This window comes from Lethenteron reissneri, unplaced genomic scaffold (genome assembly GCF_015708825.2).
Source record: "Lethenteron reissneri isolate LAM-NWPU_2019-01 unplaced genomic scaffold, ASM1570882v1 scaffold_1405, whole genome shotgun sequence".
Taxonomy (NCBI): Eukaryota; Metazoa; Chordata; class Hyperoartia; order Petromyzontiformes; family Petromyzontidae; genus Lethenteron; species Lethenteron reissneri.
In genome coordinates, this window is record NW_026891119.1 from 53,863 (window position 1) to 60,574 (window position 6,712).

Here is a 6,712-nt window from a genome sequence, read left to right on the forward strand (position 1 = left end):
CCACCCGTGTGTTTATTTACACTCGTTGATGTGGATATGTACATGCGTGAACGTGTGTGTATAGGTATGTACAATCATTTGTTCGCACATTTCTTCGTGTAGTAGAACGCAATCCCTTTGTACGTACACTGCTGTGTATGTACACTCGTGTGTGTATGTATGAGGCAGTGTGTATGCACATTCGTGTATGTTTCTACAGCGCTGTGTATGTCCACTCGTGTGTGGGTGTGTGTACATGGGGGTGTATATGTGTACTCGTGTAAGTATGTGTATTGGAACACAACTTATTTTCATATTGTGTCGTACAAAGAATTGAGGGGCAACGTGGTGATGAATGCGGCACCACAACAGGGAACTACAGGGATGAGACTCCCCGCTCGTGGTGCTAAATGAATGAAAACAGCGCCACTGAGCAGACAGAGCATTTTGTATTTCACCTTTTGATTTCACTTCCATATCATTGCGGATCTTCTCATGCTTGTTTCGTGTCCTCTCCAACACAGAACAATTGAATGGCTTCTCGTCCGCATGTGTTTTCTGGTTTCTGTGAAGAGTTGATTTCTGTGCAAACAACATCACTCCAGCTCGGTGTACAGGAAATCACTGAAAAATATCTAAGAGACACGAATATACACAGCAGTGCAACAGGTAACAGATGTACTCAATACGTAGAGTCTCCAGCCACTCCACTACATCCAGCCGTCTCTCAGGATCCAACTGCATGGGGTCGAAAGAGGAATTGTCGTCAGGACTCATTACATCCGCTACATCTAGCCATCTCTCCACCACCCCCCACCACCACCATCACACCACCACCATCACACCACCATCACCATCAACACCACCATCACACCACCACCATCACCATGATCACCATCACCACCACCATCACCCATCACACCATCACCATGATTACCATCAACACCACCATCACACCACCATCAACACCACCATCACCATGATTACCATCAACACCACCATCACCCATCACACCATCACCATGATTACCATCACCACCACCATCACCACCACCATCACCATGATTACCATCAACACCACCATCACACCACCATCACCACCACCATCACCATGATTACCATCAACACCACCACCACCATGATTACCATCAACATGACTACCATCACCACCACCACCACCACCATCACCATGATTACCATCAACACCACCACCACCATGATTACCATCAACACCACCATCACCACCACCACCACCACCACCATCACCATGATCACCATCAACACCACCATCACCACCACCATCACCATGATTACCATCAACACCACCACCACCATCACCATGATCACCATCAACACCACCATCACCATGGTTACCATCACCACCACCACCACCATCACCATGATTACCATCAACACCACCATCACCATCACCATGATTACCATCAACACCATCACCACCACCATCACCACCACCACCACCATGATTACCATCAACACCACCATCACCACCACCATCACCACCACCATCACCATGATTATCATCAACACCATCACCACCACCATCACCATCACCATGATTACCATCAACACCACCATCACACCACCATCACCATGATCACCATCACCACCACCACCATCACCACCACCACCATGATCACCATCACCACCACCACCATCACCACCACCATCACCACCACCATCACCACCACCATCACCATGATTACCATCACCACCACCATCACCACCACCATCACCACCACCAACACCACCATGATTACCACCACCACCATCACCACCACCATCACCACCATCACCACCACCATCACCACCACCACCATCACCATGATTACCATCAACACCACCATCACACCACCATCACCACCATCACCACCACCACCACCACCAAACACAGTCCACCACCATCACCACCACACACAGTCCACCACCATCACCACCATCATACACAGACACAACGGTGTCCCCCACCATCACCACCACCATCATCATCACCACCATCACCACCATCACCACCATCACCATCACCACCATCATCACCAACATCACCAACATCACCACCATCATCATCACCAGGGGGTGGGGGAGAGGGGAGGGGGTAGGAGGGAGGGGGGAGAGGAGGGGGAGGGGTGGGGGCATGGGGGGTTGGGGGGAGGGTGTGGAGGAGGAGTGGGTGAGTGAGTGAGTGAGGGGTGAGTGGGTGAGTGAGTGGGTGAGTGGGTGAGTGAGTGGGTGGGTGAATGGGTGAGTGGCTGAGTGAGTGGGTGGCAGAGTGGCTGAGTGAGTGGGTGGCAGAGTGGCTGAGTGAGTGGGTGGCTGAGTGGCTGAGTGGGTGAGTGAGTGGGTGAGTGGGTGAGTGGGTGCGTGGGTGAGTGAGTGGGTGAGTGGGTGGGTGAGTGGCTGAGTGAGTGAGTGGGTGAGTGGGTGAGTGAGTGAGTGGGTGAGTGGGTGAGTGGCTGAGTGGGTGAGTGGCTGAGTGGCTGAGTGGCTGAGTGGCTGAGTGGGTGAGTGAGTGGGTGAGTGGGTGAGTGGGTGGGTGAGTGGATGAGTGAGTGGGTGGGTGAGTGGATGAGTGGGTTAGTGGGTGGCTGAGTGGGTGAGTGAGGGGTGAGTGGGTGAGTGAGGGGTGAGTGGGTGGGTGGGTGAGTGGATGAGTGGGTTAGTGGGTGGCTGAGTGGGTGAGTGAGGGGTGAGTGGGTGAGTGAGGGGTGAGTGGGTGAGTGAGGGGTGAGTGGGTGAGTGAGTGGATGAGTGAGTGGATGAGTGGGTGAGTGGGTGGGTGAGTGGCTGAGTGGGTGAGTGAGTGGCTGAGTGGCTGAGTGGGTGAGTGAGTGGGTAAGTGAGTGAGTGAGTGAGTGGGTGAGTGAGTGGCTGAGTGAGTGAGTGGGTGAGTGGGTGGGTGAGTGGCTGAGTGGGTGAGTGAGTGAGTGAGTGGGTGAGTGAGTGGGTGAGTGGGTGAGTGGGTGAGTGAGTGGATGAGTGAGTGGATGAGTGGGTGAGTGGGTGGCTGAGTGGGTGAGTGGGTGGCTGAGTGGGTGAGTGAGGGGTGAGTGGGTGAGTGGGTGAGTGAGGGGTGAGTGGGTGAGTGAGGGGTGAGTGGGTGAGTGAGTGGATGAGTGAGTGGGTGGGTGAGTGGATGGCTGAGTGGGTGAGTGAGTGAATGGGTGAGTGAGCGGGTGAGCGGGCGAGGGGTGAGCGAGCGACTCACCCTGGTGGAGCAGCTGGGTGCGGTAGACGGGAGGGAGTGAGGTGAGCAGGCACAGGTGGAGCCTCATCGCAAGCAGGAACCTCACCACCTCCTCACCACCACACACAGTTCACCACCATCACCACCATCATCATCACCACCATCACCACCATCATCAACATCACCACCATCATCATCATCACCACCATCATCATCATCACCACCATCACCACCATCAACATCACCACCATCACCATCATCACCACCATCACCATACACAGACACAATGGTGTCCACCACCATCACCACCATCACCACCATCACCACCATCACCACCATCACCACCATCACCACCATCACCACCATCACCACCATCACCACCATCACCACCATCACCACCATCACCACCATCACCATCACCACCATCACCACCATCACCACCACCATCATCATCACCAAGGGGTGGGTTGAGGGGTTGGGAGGGGATGGGGGGAGAGGTGGGGGGGAGGGGGTGGGGGTGAGAAGATGGGGGGGAGGGGTGAGTGAGTGAGTGAGTGGGTGAGTGAGTGGGTGAGTGGCTGAGTGGGTGAGTGGCTGAGTGGGTGAGTGGCTGAGTGGGTGAGTGGCTGAGTGAGTGAGTGGGTGAGTGAGTGGGTGAGTGGGTGAGTGAGTGGGTGAGTGAGTGGGTGGCTGAGTGGCTGAGTGGGTGAGTGAGTGGGTGAGTGGGTGAGTGGGTGCGTGGGTGAGTGAGTGACTGAGTGAGTGAGTGGGTGAGTGGGTGAGTGAGTGAGTGGGTGAGTGGGTGAGTGGCTGAGTGGGTGAGTGGGTGAGTGGCTGAGTGGCTGAGTGGCTGAGTGGCTGAGTGGGTGAGTGAGTGGGTGAGTGGGTGAGTGGGTGGGTGAGTGGATGAGTGAGTGGGTGGGTGAGTGGATGAGTGGGTTAGTGGGTGGCTGAGTGGGTGAGTGAGGGGTGAGTGGGTGAGTGAGGGGTGAGTGGGTGGGTGGGTGAGTGGATGAGTGGGTTAGTGGGTGGCTGAGTGGGTGAGTGAGGGGTGAGTGGGTGAGTGAGGGGTGAGTGGGTGAGTGAGGGGTGAGTGGGTGAGTGAGTGGATGAGTGAGTGGATGAGTGGGTGAGTGGGTGGGTGAGTGGCTGAGTGGGTGAGTGAGTGGCTGAGTGGCTGAGTGGGTGAGTGAGTGGGTGAGTGAGTGAGTGAGTGAGTGGGTGAGTGAGTGGCTGAGTGAGTGAGTGGGTGAGTGGGTGGGTGAGTGGCTGAGTGGGTGAGTGAGTGAGTGAGTGGGTGAGTGAGTGAGTGAGTGGGTGAGTGGGTGAGTGAGTGGATGAGTGAGTGGATGAGTGGGTGAGTGGGTGGCTGAGTGGGTGAGTGGGTGGCTGAGTGGGTGAGTGAGGGGTGAGTGGGTGAGTGGGTGAGTGAGGGGTGAGTGGGTGAGTGAGGGGTGAGTGGGTGAGTGAGTGGATGAGTGAGTGGGTGGGTGAGTGGATGGCTGAGTGGGTGAGTGAGTGAGTGGGTGAGTGAATGGGTGAGTGAGCGGGTGAGCGGGCGAGGGGTGAGCGAGCGACTCACCCTGGTGGAGCAGCTGGGTGCGGTAGACGGGAGGGAGTGAGGTGAGCAGGCACAGGTGGAGCCTCATCGCAAGCAGGAACCTCACCACCTCCTCACCACCACACACAGTTCACCACCATCACCACCATCATCATCACCACCATCACCACCATCATCAACATCACCACCATCATCATCATCACCACCATCATCATCATCATCACCACCATCATCATCACCACCATCACCACCATCAACATCACCACCATCACCATCATCACCACCATCACCATACACAGACACAATGGTGTCCACCACCATCACCACCATCACCACCATCACCACCATCACCACCATCACCACCATCACCACCATCACCACCATCACCACCATCACCACCATCACCACCACCACCATCACCACCATCACCACCACCATCATCATCACCAAGGGGTGGGTTGAGGGGTTGGGAGGGGATGGGGGGAGAGGTGGGGGGGAGGGGGTGGGGGTGAGAAGATGGGGGGGAGGGGTGAGTGAGTGAGTGAGTGGGTGAGTGAGTGGGTGAGTGGCTGAGTGGGTGAGTGGCTGAGTGGGTGAGTGGCTGAGTGGGTGAGTGGCTGAGTGAGTGAGTGGGTGAGTGAGTGGGTGAGTGGGTGAGTGGGTGAGTGAGTGGGTGAGTGAGTGGGTGAGTGGGTGAGTGAGTGAGTGAGTGGGTGAGTGAGTGAGTGGGTGAGTGGGTGAGTGAGTGGATGAGTGAGTGGGTGAGTGAGTGGGTGAGTGAGTGGGTGAGTGAGTGGGTGAGTGAGTGGGTGAGTGAGTGGGTGAGTGAGTGGGTGAGTGAGTGGTGAGTGGCTGAGTGGGTGAGTGGCTGAGTGAGTGAGTGGCTGAGTGAGTGAGTGGGTGAGTGAGTGAGTGGGTGAGTGAGTGGGTGGGTGAGTGGGTGAGTGAGTGAGTGAGTGGGTGAGTGAGTGAGTGAGTGGGTGAGTGGCTGAGTGGGTGAGTGGCTGAGTGAGTGAGTGGGTGAGTGAGTGGTGGTGAGTGAGTGAGTGGTGTGTGAGTGGGTGAGTGAGTGGGTGAGTGAATGGGTGAGTGAGTGGGTGAGTGGGTGAGTGAGTGAGTGAGTGGGTGAGTGAGTGAGTGGGTGAGTGGGTGATGAGTGGATGATGTGGGTGAGTGAGTGGTGAGTGAGTGGGTGAGTGAGTGGGTGAGTGAGTGGGTGAGTGGCTGAGTGAGTGAGTGGGTGAGTGAGTGAGTGGGTGAGTGGGTGAGTGAGTGGGTGAGTGAGTGGGTGAGTGAGTGGGTGAGTGAGTGGGTGAGTGGCTGAGTGAGTGAGTGGGTGAGTGAGTGAGTGGGTGAGTGGGTGAGTGAGTGGATGAGTGAGTGGGTGAGTGAGTGGGTGAGTGAGTGGATGAGTGAGTGGGTGAGTGAGTGGGTGAGTGAGTGGGTGAGTGAGTGGGTGAGTGGCTGAGTGAGTGAGTGGGTGAGTGAGTGGGTGAGTGGGTGAGTGGGTGAGTGAGTGGGTGAGTGAGTGGGTGAGTGAGTGGGTGAGTGGCTGAGTGAGTGAGTGGGTGAGTGAGTGAGTGGGTGAGTGGGTGAGTGAGTGGATGAGTGAGTGGGTGAGTGAGTGGGTGAGTGAGTGGATGAGTGGGTTAGTGGGTGGCTGAGTGGGTGAGTGAGTGGGTGAGTGAGGGGTGAGTGGGTGAGTGAGGGGTGAGTGGGTGAGTGGGTGAGTGAGGGGTGAGTGGGTGAGTGGGTGAGTGAGGGGTGAGTGGGTGAGTGGATGAGTGAGTGAGTGGGTGAGTAGGTGAGTGAGTGGGTGAGTGAGGGGTGAGTGGGTGAGTGGGTGAGTGAGTGGGTGAGTGAGTGGGTGAGTGGGTGAGTGGCTGAGTGAGTGAGTGGGTGAGTGGGTGGGTGAGTGGCTGAGTGGGTGAGTGAGTGAGTGGGTGAGTGGGTGAGTGAGTGGATGAGTGA

General features: G+C 56.2%; 1 long non-coding RNA gene across 1 annotated transcript; it reads right to left on the minus strand.

Moving 5' to 3' along the window:
- Positions 1 to 471: 471 nt before the first annotated feature.
- LOC133362217 (uncharacterized) lies at positions 472 to 4,851 on the minus strand. Its single transcript, XR_009757474.1, has 3 exons — positions 4,763 to 4,851; positions 3,202 to 3,289; positions 472 to 561 (listed from the first exon to the last, which is right to left on the minus strand). It is a non-coding gene; the product is annotated as an uncharacterized LOC133362217 (long non-coding RNA).
- Between the last annotated feature and the right edge of the window lie 1,861 nt (positions 4,852 to 6,712).